Genomic DNA, 16,452 nt, shown 5'->3' on the forward strand with positions numbered 1-16,452 from the left:
AAATTACACACCTGTATCACTGATGAACATAGATGCAAAAATCCTCAACAACATACTAACAAGCAGAATCCAACAACACATTAAAAGGATCATATACCATCATCAAGTGGGATTTCTCCCAGTAACGCAAGGATTCTTCAACATACACAAATCAATCAATAGGATGCACCATGTTAACAAATTGAAGAACAAAAATCATATGATCACCTCAAAAGATGCAGAAAAAGCTTTTGACAAAATTTCACACCCATTTATGATAAAAAAAAACTCTCCAGAAAGTGGGCATAGTACAGATGAACTGTTTGCAGGGCAGAAATTGAGACACAGATGTAGAGAACAAACGTACAGACACCATGGGGGGAAAGTGGCGGGGGTGTGGGGGTGGGGTGTGATGAATTGGGCAGTTGGGATTGACATGTATACACTGATGGGTATAAAATTGATTACTAATAAGAACCTGCTGTGTAAAAAAATAAATAGGGCTTCACTGGTGGCGCAGTGGTTGAGAATCTGCCTGCTAATGCAGGGGACACGGGTTTGAGCCCTGGTCTGGAAAGATCCCAGGTGCCGCGGAGCAACTAGGCCCGTGAGCCACAACTACTGAGCCTGCGCGTCTGGAGCCTATGCTCCACAACAAGAGAGGCCATGATAGTGAGAGGCCCGCGCACCGCGATGAAGAGTGGCCCCCGCTTGCCGCAACTAGAGAAAGCCCTCGCACAGAAACGAAGACCCAACACAGCCAAAAATAAATGAATAAATAAATAAATAAATTTATTAAATAAATAAATAAATAAATAAATAAATAAATAAATAAATAAATAAAATTTAAAAATTAAAAAAAAAAAGAAAGTGGGCACGGAGGGAAACTACCTTGACATAATAAAGGCAATTTACAACAAAGCCACAGCAAACATCATTCTCAATGGTGAAAAACTGAAAGCATTTCCCCTAAGATCAGGAACAAGACAAGGATGTCCACTCTCACCACTTTTATTCAACATAGTTTTGGAAGTCCTAACCATGGCAATCATAGAAGAAAAAGAAATAAACATAATCCAAATTGGAAATGAAGAAGTAAAACTGTCACTGTTTGCAAATGACATGATACTAAACATAGAAAATCCTAAAAATGCTACCAGAAAACTACTAGAGCTCACCAATGAATTTGGCAAAGTTGCAGGATACAAAATTAATACACAGAAATCTCTTGCATTCCTATACACTAACAAGAAAATGTCAGAAAGAGAAATTAAGGAAACAATCCCATTTACCATCACAACAAAAAGAATAAAATACCTAGGAATAAACCTACCTAAGGAGGCAAAAACCTGTACTCAGAAAACTGCAAGATACTAATGAAAGAAATGAAAGATGACACAAACAGATGGAGATATACACCATGTTCTTGGATTGTAAGAATCAATATTACAAAAATGACTATACTACCCAAAGCAATCTACATATTCAATGCAATCCCTATCAAATTACCAATGGCATTTTTTACAGATTTAGAACAAAAAAAAGTTTGCAATTTGTATGGAGACACAAGAGACCCCAAATAGTCAAAGCAATCTTGAGAAAGAAAAATGGAGCTGGAGGAATAAGGCTCCCTGACTTCAGACTGTATTACAAAGCTACAGTAATCAAAACAGTATGGTACTGGCACAAAAACAGACATATAGATCAATGGAACAGGATAGAAAGCCCAGAGATAAACCCATGCACCTATGATCACTTAATGTATGACAAAGGAGGCAAGAACATACATTGGAGAAAAGACAGTCTCTTGAATAAGTGGTCCTGGGAGAACTGGACAGCTACATGTAAACAAATGAAATTAGAACACTTCCTAACACCATACACAAAAATAAACTCAAAATGGATTAAAGACCTAAATATAAGGTCGGACACTGTAAAATTCTTAGAGGAAAACATAGGCAGAACACACTTTGACATAAATCACAGTTAGATCTTTTATGACCCACCTCCTAGAGTAATGAAAATAAAAACAAAAATAAACAAATGGGATCCAGTGAAACTTAAAAGCTTTTGCACAGCAAAGGAAACCATAAACAACAAAAAAAGACAACCCTCAGAATGGGAGAGAATATTTACAAATGAAACAACTGACAAGGGATTAATCTCCAAAATATACAAACAGCTCATGCAGCTCAATATCAAGAAAACAAATAACCTAATCAAAAAATGAGCAGAAGATCTAAATAGACATTTCTCCAAAGAAGACATACAGATGGTCAAAAAGCATTTCTATTTACCGAAATAGAAAAAGCAATTTTAAAATTCATATAGAAACACAATAGACCCCAAAGAACCAAACCAATCTTGAGAAAAAAGAACAAAGCTGAAGACATATCACACTTCCTGATTTCAAAATATATTACAAAGCTACAGTATATTAAAACAGTATGGTATTGACAAAAGACAAACAGATGGACCAATGGAACAGAATATAGAGTCCAGAAATAAACCCATGCAAATAATAGCAACTGACCTTTCACAAGTGTAAAATCGTAGCATAAAACACAGGGGGAAAGCTTCATAACATTGGCCTAGGCAACAATTTCTTGGATATGACACCAAAATTACAGACAACAAAACAATTTATTTAATATGATATACATGACTTGATAATCTGATCACTAAATACCTTTAAACAACATCTTCTATCCATTTCTTCACAATCTTCCAGCCATTCCAAATTAGGAGTAAGTTTTTTTAATATATGTCATCCTGGTTCATACTTTAGGTTAATGTAGTGGGTTTCATTCCAACAATTATACACCCTACTCCACCTCTCTTACCAGCAGAGTCAATTTTGACTTTCTGGAAATATGTGGTCCAGGAAGGACACTCTTCCCCACTTAAAAGAATAAATTATGATTAATCAACAAACTTTTTCTGTAAAGGGCCAGATACTAAATGTTTTAGGCTTTGTGAGCACAGAGGTTATTTCAAGGATATTATGCAAGTACTTACCTAAAAATAGAAAAAACAAATTTTCAAAACTGTTTATTAACAAAATATAGTCATAATAATTGACTGCACTTTTAATACGGATCCACTAATGAGAGGAACTGAGTTCCTTTTCTGGAACTGATATTATGCCAATGTATTTGCAGCTCCAAAGTTCTTAGCTTTACCAATACCTTCTTTGTCATGAGTCTGCTCTTTTTTTTTTTACTTTCCTTTCTTAAAATGATGGTATTAAGAAGTTACTAAGTCTGGATTGTTCTTATTCAGATATTATGCAATAAGACAACCATCTGCCTGTTACATGCCTTTCTGTGCTTCTCATCTCCGCAAATCATTGCAAGGCTTATATGAAGTCCTTAGCAAGGTTACCAATGTATGCTTTGTCAGGCTAAAAAATATTTTCAGTTGTGCCTAGCATTACCATGAATGATGTTCTCAATACCAATGATAAGCAGCACTCCCTTCCCAACACTGAAAGGCACTTGAGATCAGCAGGTTAGAGTTGGAAGTGGACAACCTGTGGGAGGAGAGTAAGGCACAGTGGCAGCCATTAGAGGGAATGTACTTGTGATTTGCATAATCATCAGGATGCACTTGACACTTCATTGTCCGAACTTGCTGAACTCTAGTGCCAGGTTACAAATGAGATCCGTCTCTACACATTCCCTGAATAATACAAAGGTTTAATATTGACTTCTCTAAAAAAAAAAAATCATTATTTTCCAGATGATATTGACATTAGGGGATATATCATTCTCCACTGCTTAGTGATATTAAAAAGTATTTACACATAAAGTGATTAGAGCAATTAAAAGTTTTAATTTATGTGATTTTAAAAAATATTGTAATATTCAACATTTTAATATTTTATTATTAGAGAGTCACATAAGGAAGGATTTTTTGTGTACAGAACTTTTTCTTTTAGCAGCAGAATTCATTCTCCTGCTCAGAAACTTCCTGTGTTTTCTATTGATTCAGAAGTCTCAATTTGGGATTCAAGTGCCTCTAGAAACTGGCCATTACCTTATTTGAGTTCACTGTTCTTTGCTCCCTACATAACTGTGTGTCCAACTATCTATGGTTAATCTTTAGTGGAATGTCCCACAAGTATTTCAAACTCAACATGTACCAAATTTGACTCTCACTCTCCAAAATTAATTCTTTTTCCTATGGTTATGTCTCAGTGAATAAATCCACTGACCACCCTGTTATCCAAAGGCCGCAAAATAATAATAGCTTAATTGAGAACCAGGGACATTATTTACATTATTTCATTTGAATCTTAATATATATCTGTGAATTTTTATTATCCCAAATATATATATATGAATATTGAGACTTAGCCAGATCAAGAAATTTGCCTCAGAGTTAGAAAATAGAGTAGCTGGGATTTGAATCAGTTTGTCTGACCCTTAAGCCTCTGTTCATAATGGCTGTGCTGAACTAGAATCCTTGAATCACTCTTTCCTTCATTCTCACCAGAAATCAGCTGTCTCTTTACTGTCTTTTCATACTGACTCTCCACAAAGGAGTCAGTGACAATGTCATGGCTGACATTCTAGTCTATTGACCTGAACTATGTATAGACGAGGGGCCATGTGGCACCAGACAGAGGGACAGGTGAGTTACTTCCTAAACACTTTTGATGGCATGTGAGGCAGAACTGTTTCTTAAAATCAAGTGTTTATGTGAAAAGAGAATATCTTTATGATTATAAGAGCTACAATCTGACCTAAATCTGGATCCCAGCTCAACTGCTTATTAGCAGCTATGAGTCTTTGACAAATAACTTAGCTTCAGACCTCAGTTTCTTCATCTGTAAAATATTTAGATCAAATGAAATAATACATGTAAATTACCAAGCACTATAATATCTTCAGTAAGTGCAGGTAGTAAGTGCTCAATAAATATTTGTTAAATGAAAAAATAAATTAAGTGCTTGAGACATCCCTGTATACTTATCATAAATATATTTTTATTTGGGCTAATTTGGGTAGAACTTTTTGTTTCTTGCACTTTAATAATTCCTGACTGTTTGCATTATTTATCACTACATAATAAAATATCCCCAAACATAATGGCTTAAACAAAAATTTGTTATTATTCTATCTCACTATTATTTTTTTTTTTTTTGGTCAGAATATTTGAACAGAGTGCACAAAATGTGGCCCGTCTCTGTTTCATAATGTCTGGGCCCTCAGTTGGGTTGACGCAAAGGCTGGTGGTTGGGACAGCTTAGAGTCGTCTCACTACTTGTTCTATTTGTTCCTTTTGTCTTTATTACAATATGCTTTCCTAATTAATCAGTCTCCCTTTAAACATTATACCACTTCATGTGTAGCATGAAGATCTCGAAATAGTATATTCTCAATCTTTCTCTCCCATCCTTTGTGCTACTGATATAACTTATTTTAATTTTTTGTTGTAAACACAAACTACTTTGCTGTTATTTCTGCTTTAGACTGTCTGTTATTTTTTAGATTTGTTTAAACTAAGAAATACAAACTTATTTTATCTTTATCCTAGTCCAGCCCTCTTACATTTCTTCATGTAGGTCCAAGTTTCTGTTTCATAATATAGTCCTTCTCCTTGAAAGTCATTATTAAACTTTTCTTGTCTAATACTGCTGTAGAATTATACAGAATACTGACTATAGAATTATGGGTTGATATCCTTGTTTTATTCTTCAGTACATTAACAATATCATTTCATTGTCTCATGCTTTCATGGCTTCTCATGAAAATTCAGCAATAATTTTTATTTTTGTTCCTCTGCATGTCATCAAGATTTTCTTTCTGAGTTTTGTTTTCAATAATTTGAATATGATATGCCTGTGTATGTTATGTTTTGCACTGTTTGGTTTGTTTTGTTTTTGTCTTTTGGTGTTTTCCCACTTGTTGTTGAGTTTGGGGATCTACTGTTTGGCATATGTCATTAATTTTAGAAAATTCTCAGCCATTATCTTTTCATTAATTTTAAAAAGATTTCTTCTGCCAAATTCTCTCTCTCTTTTTCTTCTGGAATTCAAACTATGTGTATGTCACACTTCTTGATATTTTCAGGTGCTATAGGTGCTCTATTCTATTTTTGCTCTTTTTCTTCTCTTTGTGCTTAGTTTAGGTAATTTCTATTGGCCTATTTTCAAGTTCACTTATGCCTTCCCTCACAGTGTTGTGTGTACTCATGAACAGAGTGGAGGCATTCTTTATCTTTCTTACTGTTTTTCTCATTTATGCCATTTCCATTTAATCATTTCTTATTGTTCCCATCTCTCTGCTGAAGTTACCCATTTGATTTTGCATGTTGTCTATCATTTCCATTAGAGCCATAAACATATTGATCATAGTAATTTTAAATTTCCTGTTATATAGTTTCAACACCTGTGTCATATCTGAGTTTGGTTCTGATGATTGTTTCTTGGGAGTATGCTTTTCATTATACATGTATGTATATATATGGAAATGGGCACACTTTTCCATCTGCTAGGCCTTTAGTGTAGGAGTTTGAGTAGAAGTTGGGCTAGATTTGAGGCTTGCTGTTACTATGATTAAACCCAAAGTGCCCTTTGATTCCTATAGTGATACGTTTTGTGTAGGATGAGGATTCATTCACCGCATTAGATCTGTGCAGCCCTCAGCTGTAGCTACACTTCAGAAAGGGGCTCTTTGCACACTGTTGTTACCTGAAGCTTGTTGGACTGCTGGTGGTGGCTGTTGTCTGTTCCGAAGCCTCAGCCATAGCAGGAACCAAGTCCCTGGGTGTCAGAAGCATGGTCCACTCCGTTCTTCTGCCCCTTTCCTAGCTGTGTGGGCCCAGAGTATATTCCTGCTCCTCCCGGGAGTGTGTTTTTCCTGTTCCCCTCCTTCAGTGCTCTAGGGTAAAATGGTTTGTTGCCTTCCCTCCCACAGGCATTGGTTCCTTATGAGGAGATGGAGAAAAGGTCAAGTGGCATTTCTTGGCCCTCCTGCAGAGGTGCTATCCCCTCCCCCAGGACTGCATCAAAATCAACACATTCTTCAGGCTCTCTGATCTTTTCTGTGATTACATGGTGGGATTCACAGAGAAAATCCAGCAAGATGGTGTAGACTCCTCCCATTTCTAGAGCTCCCAAGGGTTCGTCACTGTCCTGCCAGTGTGCCCTGGGCCTTCGCCCATTTGTCAACTGTTATAGCTGAGTTGTTCCTGTTGGTGTTCAGCAGCATCTGGTAAGTGAGTGCTTGTGTCTCCTCTCTCCCTGAAGATGCCTGTCTCTCTTTAGTGTTTGGGTAGTTGTTTTGCAACCTCAGTTCTTTAATAGATATAAAAGAGTCATGAATTTGAAGTTATTCTAGCCATTTTTTATAAAGATGGAAGTAATGTTCTGCCCTGCCCTCTACATTCTAGGGAGGATTCTAGAAGTCTTTAATGAGATATTTTACCTTCTTTTTTCAAATACCGAGTCTTCAAGATTGGTGAGCATTTTTCACGTAGAGTGTATCTCAGTTTGGATCACCCCTATTTTGAGTGCACAACAGCCACATTCAGTTAGGGCTTCCATATTGGACAGAGCAGCTCTAAACTTATGGCTACTGAATACTGTGCACATCATAGTCATGATGTGTATATTTTAATACTAATGTTACTGGACTTTGTCCTATGAGCAGTGAAAAGTTTATATTTTGATTTTTTTCATGACTTTTTAAAAATTATTCTTAGTGTTTTCTAAGTGGTCATTCAATCTGAGCATAGAAGTAAGCCAAATGCCGTATTATCTTAATTATATACCTTAACTGCCTTACTTTTTTGTAAACTGAAAGCTATTGGGAGTGTTAATGATAATAGCTGAGATGAAAATTTGTTAAGTTTGGTCAATAGAACATTTTCTAGCACATATTTTGGTACCTATCTTTAAGCCTAGCTGAGTTGCTATATTAACGTATTTTTTGAATGATATGCAAACATCTTCAGCTTCTTCATGCTGAGATCCTTATTATTATTCAACACCAAAATAACAATATTTTAAACCACCAGAAACAAGTTGTAAGATATTATGAATAAACTCATTTGCTTGAATAGCAACACCAAAAATCCTTAAAAAGATTCATGAGTTTTGATTTATGCCAGATGTATAAATAAGAATTTGAATACCTAATGTAGAATTTAAATGGAAATGCTGAGGAAGTCTATAATAACAGAAATATAAGATGTCTTACAGTTTATTTATTTTATTTAATTCATTATTTTCCCAGATAAAATACATTCATTCAGACCATTTATTTTTGTGACATTTGCAACTCTGATCTCAAAACTCCAGTTAAAATAAATCTTTGTTCATTTCACTTCTTGTACTGTAGTGTTTTCTGCCTTCATTTGTTTCACTATGAGACACATTCCGATTGAGACAAATCGTTTCAGGAAATGAGTTCTAAGATTTCTCTCACTCTCTTTCTTTCTCTCCCTCTGCCTGGATATGTTCTAAATTCTGCTGTTCTTGTGATCAATAATGGCATCTTTTTTTTACTTTTCATATTTGCAATGATCCTATAAAGACAAGAACCTGTATGATTATTTCACAAAAAACTATAAATGCAATATAGTTGAAAAATTAATACTTAAAATTTTGAGATACCTGAAGTAAGAGGCTGAAGTAAGTCAAGAGAAAGGGACACAACAGGCTGTAAATGTTCATGCTAATGCTTGTCCATAACATCTCCCCCCCACCAGCCCCCAGTATCTCAGCTAGAAGGTTAATTGATGTGAATTTGCACAAAAGGTTTAGGTTGTTAGTTTGTAATAATGATTAGTTAGCATGATGATATAGTGTGACTAACCCTTTTCTTGTGTTTCCTAGGCCCACCCTACATAAATTTGCATGACTAAACTGTGTTGGTTATAATTTCTTATAGTTTTGGTGGAATGGTACAGGTCTGTTGGATGGGTTTAAAGAAAGACTACTAGGGATTGGAGAAAAAAGTACAATTAACTCTTTTGAGGAATTTTGTTTAAAACCAAGGTCACTGTCCTCCCCCTCCAAAAAATTAGAACATTAGCTATGGGGAAAAATAGAGTCAATAATTTTTTCTAAAAATATGAGATAAAAGGGCATCTTTGAACACTAATGGATGGACCTAGAGTTTGTCATACAGAGTGAAGTAAGTCAGAAAGAGAAAAACAAATACCATATGCTAACACATATATATATAGAATCTAAGAAAAAAAAAAAAAAGGTCATGAAGAACCTAGGGGCAAAACGGGAATAAAGACACAGACCTACTAGAGAATGGACTTGAGGATATGGGGAGGCGGAAGGGTAAGCTGTGACAGAGAGAGTGGCATGGACATATATACACTACCAGATGTAAAACAGATAGCTAGTGGGAAGCAGCCGCATAACACAGGAAGATCAGCTGGGTGCTTTGTGACCACCTAGAGGGGTGGGATAGGGAGGGTGGGAGGGAGGGAGATGCAAGAGGGAAGAGATATGGGAACATATGTATATGTATAACTGATTCACTTTGTTATAAAGCAGAAACTAACACACCATTGTAAAGCAATTATACTCCAATAAAGATGTTAAAAAAAAAAAAAAAACAACTAATGATAATGATCCAGGAGAGAGAGACAGAGAGACAGAGATGATGGAGTACAGTAAGAGGAGAATTACTGAAGAAGTTGAGAGTAGATGGGATAAAGTGGACATGTGGACAAGCTAGCTTGAGGCAGAGCTTGGGTAATATAACCAGGTTAAAAGCAGGGAGACAGAAGATGCTGGTGCAGATGCTGGTATGTGAGTAGGTAGGTGCAGTTTAGAGTTCAGGACTTGTCTTCTGATTGCTTACATTTCCTTAGTGACTCAGGGAAAATGTTATCAGCTAAGAATGAGTATGGGGAGATAAGTATAGGGTGTTGAAAATAAAGGAGAAGGTATGAAATAGACATCTAGAAAAGAAAGAGAGTGAGTGGACAAGGGATGGGTTGTAGTACTATACGTCTTTAGCAATAAAGCCCATATATAATTCAACTCCAAGCCATATAAATTTTAACTCATAAATTTTTCTCAAATTCATCTACTTCTCTCCATTTCCACTGTTACCTTAGTCCAAACAACCACTGCCTCTTGCCTAAACTACTAAGTTGGCTTCCTAGTTGGCTTATACATATTCACTATTGCTCCTCTCTAATCCATTCTTATCACTGCAGCCAGGGGCATCTTTTCAAGTTCAGGTTTATTCATGTTGCCCTCTGTTTAAAACTCTCCAAGACTCCTGTGAATGGAAACAGCCCTTCCTAGGAGAGCTTCACCTCAACTCCTTCCTCCCTCACTTGAAGTGGTTCTGTAACAACAGCTTCTTTTCAGTTCCTCTAAAGAACAATGCTTCATAAATACTACGTGGAAAATCCTTCACTTCTCTCTTCACTTATTTTCTTCCTCTTTTCCTTCATATTTCAGTTGAATCATCATTTTCTCAAGGAAATCGCCCCTGTTCTTTAACTAATTCGTCTTCCTCATTACATGCTTTGACAGTGTCATATGTTTTTCACAGTCATAATTATTTTAAATTTATTTATGGGATTATTTGACTGACTATGTTCCCCGTTAGACTGGGAAGCTCCAAGAGGGTTAGCACTGTGCTTGTTTTTTGTTTTTAATACAGACTATGTTTGCTTTTGCTCACCAGTTTATCCCTAAATACTTAACACAAAATAGACCTCATAAATATTTTTAAAATTAATTTTGACTGAGTAACTCTAATGGATATAAATTATTAAAAATATACTGTGTGTAAAATTCTGAGCTACATTATTTATAAGATTTATTTAATCTTTATACAAACTTGTAAAGTAAGAATTATTATCTAACTTTAAAGTTGAAGATGTTGAGACGGAGATGGAGATGTTAAGTTCTCCAAAGTTGCACAGCTGGTGTGTAAACCAGATAGATCTGACTCCAAAGCACAATTGACCAGTCTCAATTGTGATTTTACCAACTTGCTCATCTACTGCCTGATTTTGTTTCCCCCTTTCAGCCTAAACAGATTTATCTCTTTATTTAAAAAAAAAAAAAAAACCTCCAGCTTTCAAAATATAACTGATTAACTCAAAATAATTTGTTTTATGGGTAAATGCTCAGGAATATACCATTTTCAAAGAAGCATACATCTTCTTAGCAAAAATAAATGGTGTTCTGGGTTCTGTGTGTATACCTGTACACCTGTTTCTGTTTTGGAATATATAAAGGGCAGAAAGTCATTAGTATTAATAGATTTTATTCATTATCACCATATAAAGAAAAAATAGAAAACGATTTATTTTATGTTTTACCTTTGATATTGTAGATAAATCAATAGTAATGCTAACTTTTAAAGTTACGTAACCCTATAGAAAATCTGTGTTTCATATCTAATGTAATTTTGCAGCACTGGTTCGTTACCAATAAGTGAGATTTTCTGCTCTCAATCTGCCTGTCAACTATTTAAAGCAAGAGAACATTAAAGTATAGGCTCAATAATTTATATTCTTAATTTTAACTGACCAAAGCAATAAAATCTTCCTAACCCACTTAACTTGGAAAATACTAATCTTAATGTATTTTTAAAGACTAAGAAGTAAATCTCAAGTCGTTCAGAGAACTTGCTCTCCCCAAGCATGCCATTGTGGGCAGACCTCCTTTCCTTGCACATAGAAACATAATAGAGCCACCTCTTGCAAAAACTGGAACCACCACTAATTACCCCAGGTAGCAGCAGTCAGAATATGTGAGGCTGGTTTCACCACTCGGCTTTATAGCATTGTATTTTCAGTAAGGTGAGTAGTGATTAAGCTGCGTAAATTCCCATTAGAGCCACATATCAGAATCAAAAGATACCCGGGCTGCAAGTCATCTTAAATTCATTAGTGGGGGAAGCAGCAGTAAGTACACTCTTGACCACATTGGGCTGTATTAGATATATTTTGGGGTGAATGAAGCCACAGGGGTATGGCATTAGCTCTAATAATAGGTCTTAGCTAAGTAACCTCAACCCACATTTCCCAAATGATTAACTACTCTTACACAGTCATTTCATAAATGCTCATGACTTATTTCCCACTCACAAAGGGAATGCTGAATCTTCCCCCCTTTGCTTTTGCATGCATACTCATAAATTTATGAAATTTTGTTGACAAGCCATTGCTTCAGATTTGAAAGGGAGGGACCACTGCTTATAGAAAATACAATATTTTGTCAGGGATATGAAAAATATTCCTGAAGGACTACTGACATTCTGTGCCAGGCTGACCACATGTCACCACCCTGTGTTCTTGGTGTCAGTATAAAAGCCAAGGTAAAATACTATCTTCATAAATGTAAGGTTCTAGTGACCTTTAATACTCTCACTAATAAAATCTGTTTGAACAGTTATAATTCGAGTGTCCAGATTTCCCCACTGAAAATCACCTATAGTTGCAAAGGAGACATTTGGGCTGAGTATTAGCCCTTTAAGCTCACACAGATGGTTCTCTGTTCATTTGTAGACCTTGTAAAACACATAATCCAACTAAAGAGACCTAAAGCAACCAAAATCAGTCCTTTATATTCAGAAATTTTTTTTTTAAACTTCTCATGTTGAACCCAAAGCACTTCAATCCTCCTAGTCGGCTTTCAGAGAAAAGAGGCACAAGTCTCTGGTTGATGGTGTGTCTCTGTCTGCTATGCTAGCACAGTCAGCAGTGGTCACTCAGCCATCATTCACAAAGCTGGGAAGGCTGAAAGCAGAGAACTAAGGTGAGATGTGACTTCTCCATTGCCTCATTCTCCCTGTACCTCTTCCAGTTATCTAGCCTGGAACTACTCATGAGCTTTTTAAGTCAAGTGCTAGGGGAGTTATTTCTGAGTCACTATAAAGAGCATAGAAAACCATTTATTCCTGAGCAGAATTTCATCTTCCAATGCTTCTGTAAATAATAACCCATTCAAGATTTTGTTTTGCAAATATAAAAAAATCATTTAGAAATGTGTGGTCAGAGAGAAGTCCTGTTTGACTTGTTTTTTTCTCCCCAGACCTTTCTGTGTACCCTCACTCATCTCTCCTCCAGTAAATGAGCATTCTGTTTAGTCAATCTTATTTGTCTTTGATCTCTGCTTCTGCCACAACAATCCTAGAGTGTTGTTCCATATGTCTCTCACCATAACTTATTTCTCAAATTGAGTTTGAGAGTTTCTGAAAATATTCTAGTTGGCCTAAGAGTATTCTATGGGAATTTTTACTTTTTTTTTTGTATTATAAAATTAAAATAATAAAAAGCATATCAGGATCACTTCATAACATAATACTGCCACAAAATTGATTTGTATTTACTTATACAAATATAGTTGTTCCATGTTAAGACTAACTGATATCACAATGTTCTGTATAAATGAGATCTTCAAAGGAGTTCAAATAGGGAGAAGTAGTGAGAGAATTTGTTCTCACCCATTCTTGGCAGTAAAGACATGTCAAATTAAAAATAAAACAAAACTTGCATTGTGGCAGTCAGGACCAGATTCATGTTGTGAGAGATCCCATATTTGTAGGTAGAAGGAAAGCTAAAGCAGCTCGTTAACAATACATATTAGAGAATGAAGATTATTTTGCTCTTGATTTCTATAGTATTGTTTTATACTTTATAGTCGATAACCTTGGTTTCCCACCATATATCTACCACTACTTCCCTTCCTCTTACAGAACTTGATTATATAGCGATCTGTTCCCCCTGCATGGTTGTGCCAAGTTCCTATTCCTTGTCTCTTTCTTATCTATGTAATACCCAGTACATATACATTCACAAACTACAAATACTGAAATGGCACTTAAAGTTAATTTCGGCCTTCTGGGGCAGGGAGACCTTCAAGATGGCAGAGGAGTAAGACGTGGAGATCACCTTCCTCCTCATAAATACATCAGAAATACATCTACATGTGGAACAACTCCTACAGAACACTTATTGAATGCTGGTAGAAGACCTCACACTTCCCAAAAGGCAAGAAACTCCCCACGTACCTGGGGAGGGCAAAAGAAAAAAGAAAAAACAGAGACAAAAGAATAGGGATGGGACCTGCACCACTGGGAGGGAGCTGTGAAGGAGGAAAAGTTTCCACACACTAGGAAGCCCCTTCACTGGTGGAGACTGGGGGTGGTGAGGGGGAAGCTTCAGAGCCATGGAGGAGAGCACAGCAACAGTGGTGCAGAGGACAAAGTGGACAGATTCCCACACAGAGGATTGGTGCCAACCAGCACTCACCAACCTGAGAGGATTGTCTGCTCACCTGCTGGGGCGGGTGGGGGCTGGGAGCTGAGGCTCTGGTTTCGGAGGTCAGATCCCAGGGAGTGGACTGGGGTTGGCTGTGTGAACAAAAGCTGAAGGGGGCTAGTGTACCACAGCTAGCCAGGAGGGAATCTGGGGAAAAGTCTGGAACTGCCTAAGAGGCAAGAGACCATTGTTTCGGGGTGCGTGAGGAGAGGGGAACCAAAGCTCCGCCTAAACGAGCTCCAGAGATGGGTGCGAGCCGTGGCTATCAGCACGGGCACCAGAGACGGGCATGAAACACCAAGGCTGCTGCTGCAGCCACCGAGAAGCCTGTGTGCAAGCAGAGGTCACTATCCACACCTCCCCTCCTGGGGGCCTGTGCAGCCTGCCCCTGCCAGGGTCCCGTGATCCAGGGACAACTTCCCCAGGAGAACACACGGCCCACCTCAGGCTGTTGCAACGTCACATTGGCCTCTCCACTGCAGGCTCGCCCCGCGTTCTGTACCCCTCCCTCCCCCCTGGCCTGAGTGAGCCAGAGCCCCCTAATCAGCTGCTATTTTAACCCCATCCAGTCTGAGTGAAGAACAGACTATACTACCCAAAGCAATCTACAGATTCAATGCAATCCCTATCAAAGTACCAATGGCATTTTTCACATAACTAGAACAAAAATTTTCACAATTTCTATGGAAACACAAAAGACCCCGAATAGCCAAAGCAATCTTGACAAAGAAAAACAGAGCTGGAGGAATCAGGCTCCCAGACTTCAGACTATACTACAAAGCTACAGTAATCAAAATAGTATGGTACTGGCACAAAAACAGAAATATAGATCAATGGAACAGGATAGAAAGCCCAGAGATAAACCTACGCACATATGGTCACCTTAATTTTGATAAAAGAGGCAAGAATATACAATAGAGAAAAGACAGCCTCTTCAATAAGTGGTGCTGGGAAAACTGGACAGCTACATGTAAAAGAATGAAATTAGGACACTTCCTAACACCATACACAAAAATAAACTCAAAATGGATTAAAGACCTAAGTGTAAGGCCAGACACTATCAAACTCTTAGAGGAAAACATAGGCAGAACACTCTATGACATAAATCACAACAAGATCCTTTTTAACCAACTCCTAGAGTAATGGAAATAAAAACAAAAATAAACAAATGGGACCTAATGAAACTTAAAAGCTTTTGCACAGCAAAGGAAACCATAAGCAAGATGAAAAGACAACCCTCAGAATGGGAGAAAATATTTGCAAACGAATCAATGGACAAAGGATTAATGTCCTAAATATATAAACAGCTCATGCAGCTCAATATTAAAAAAACAAACAACCCAATCCAAAAATGGGCAGACCTAAATAGACATTTCTCCAAAGAGGACATACAGATGGCCTAGAAGCACATGAAAAGCTCCTCAACATCACTAATTATTAGAGAAATACAAATCAGAACTACAATGAGGTATCATCTCACACCAGTTAGAATGGGCATCATCAGAAAATCTACAAACAACAAATGCTGGAGAGGGTGTGGAGAAAAGGGAACTCTCTTGCACTCTTGGTGGGAATGTAAATTGATACAGCCACTATGGAGAACAGTATGGAGGTTCCTTAAAAAACTAAAAATAGAATTACCATATGATCCAGCAATCCTACTACTGGGCATATACCCTGAGAAAACCATAATTCAAAAAGAAAATGCACCCCAATGTTCATTGCAGCACTATTTACAGTAACCAGGTCACGGAAGCAACCTAAATGCCCATTGACAGATGAATGGATAAAGAAGATGTGGTACATATATACAATGGAATATTACTCAGCCGTAAAAAAGGAACGAAATTGGGTCATTTGTGGAGACGTGGATGGATCTGGAGACTGTCATACAGAGTGAAGTAAGTCAGAAAGAGAAAAACAAATATCGTATATTAACACATATATGTGGAACCTGAAAAATGGTACAGATGCACCAGTCTGCAGGGCAGAAATTGAGAGACAGATGTAGAGAACAAACGTATGGACACCAAGGGAGGAAAGTGTTGGTGGGGGTTGGGGGGTGTGTGATGAATTGGGTGATTGAGATTGACATGTATACACTGATGTGTATAAATTTGATGACTAATAAGAACCTGCTGTATAAAAAATAAATAAAATACAATTCAAAAATTCAAAAAAACCAACAAACAAACTAAAAATAAAACTACT

General features: G+C 37.0%; 1 protein-coding gene across 1 annotated transcript in view; it reads right to left on the reverse strand.

Moving 5' to 3' along the window:
* Positions 1-5,110: 5,110 nt before the first annotated feature.
* MAP9 (microtubule associated protein 9) overlaps positions 5,111-16,452 on the reverse strand; it is a 116,592-nt gene continuing 105,250 nt past the window's right edge. Inside the window, exon 18 of the mRNA XM_082391523.1 lies at positions 5,111-11,042. The gene's annotated coding sequence lies outside the window, so the exon portion shown is untranslated. The remainder of the gene's footprint in view (positions 11,043-16,452) is intronic.

This window comes from Balaenoptera borealis (assembly GCF_965194805.1).
Source record: "Balaenoptera borealis genome assembly, chromosome: 4".
Classification (NCBI taxonomy): domain Eukaryota; kingdom Metazoa; phylum Chordata; class Mammalia; order Artiodactyla; family Balaenopteridae; genus Balaenoptera; species Balaenoptera borealis.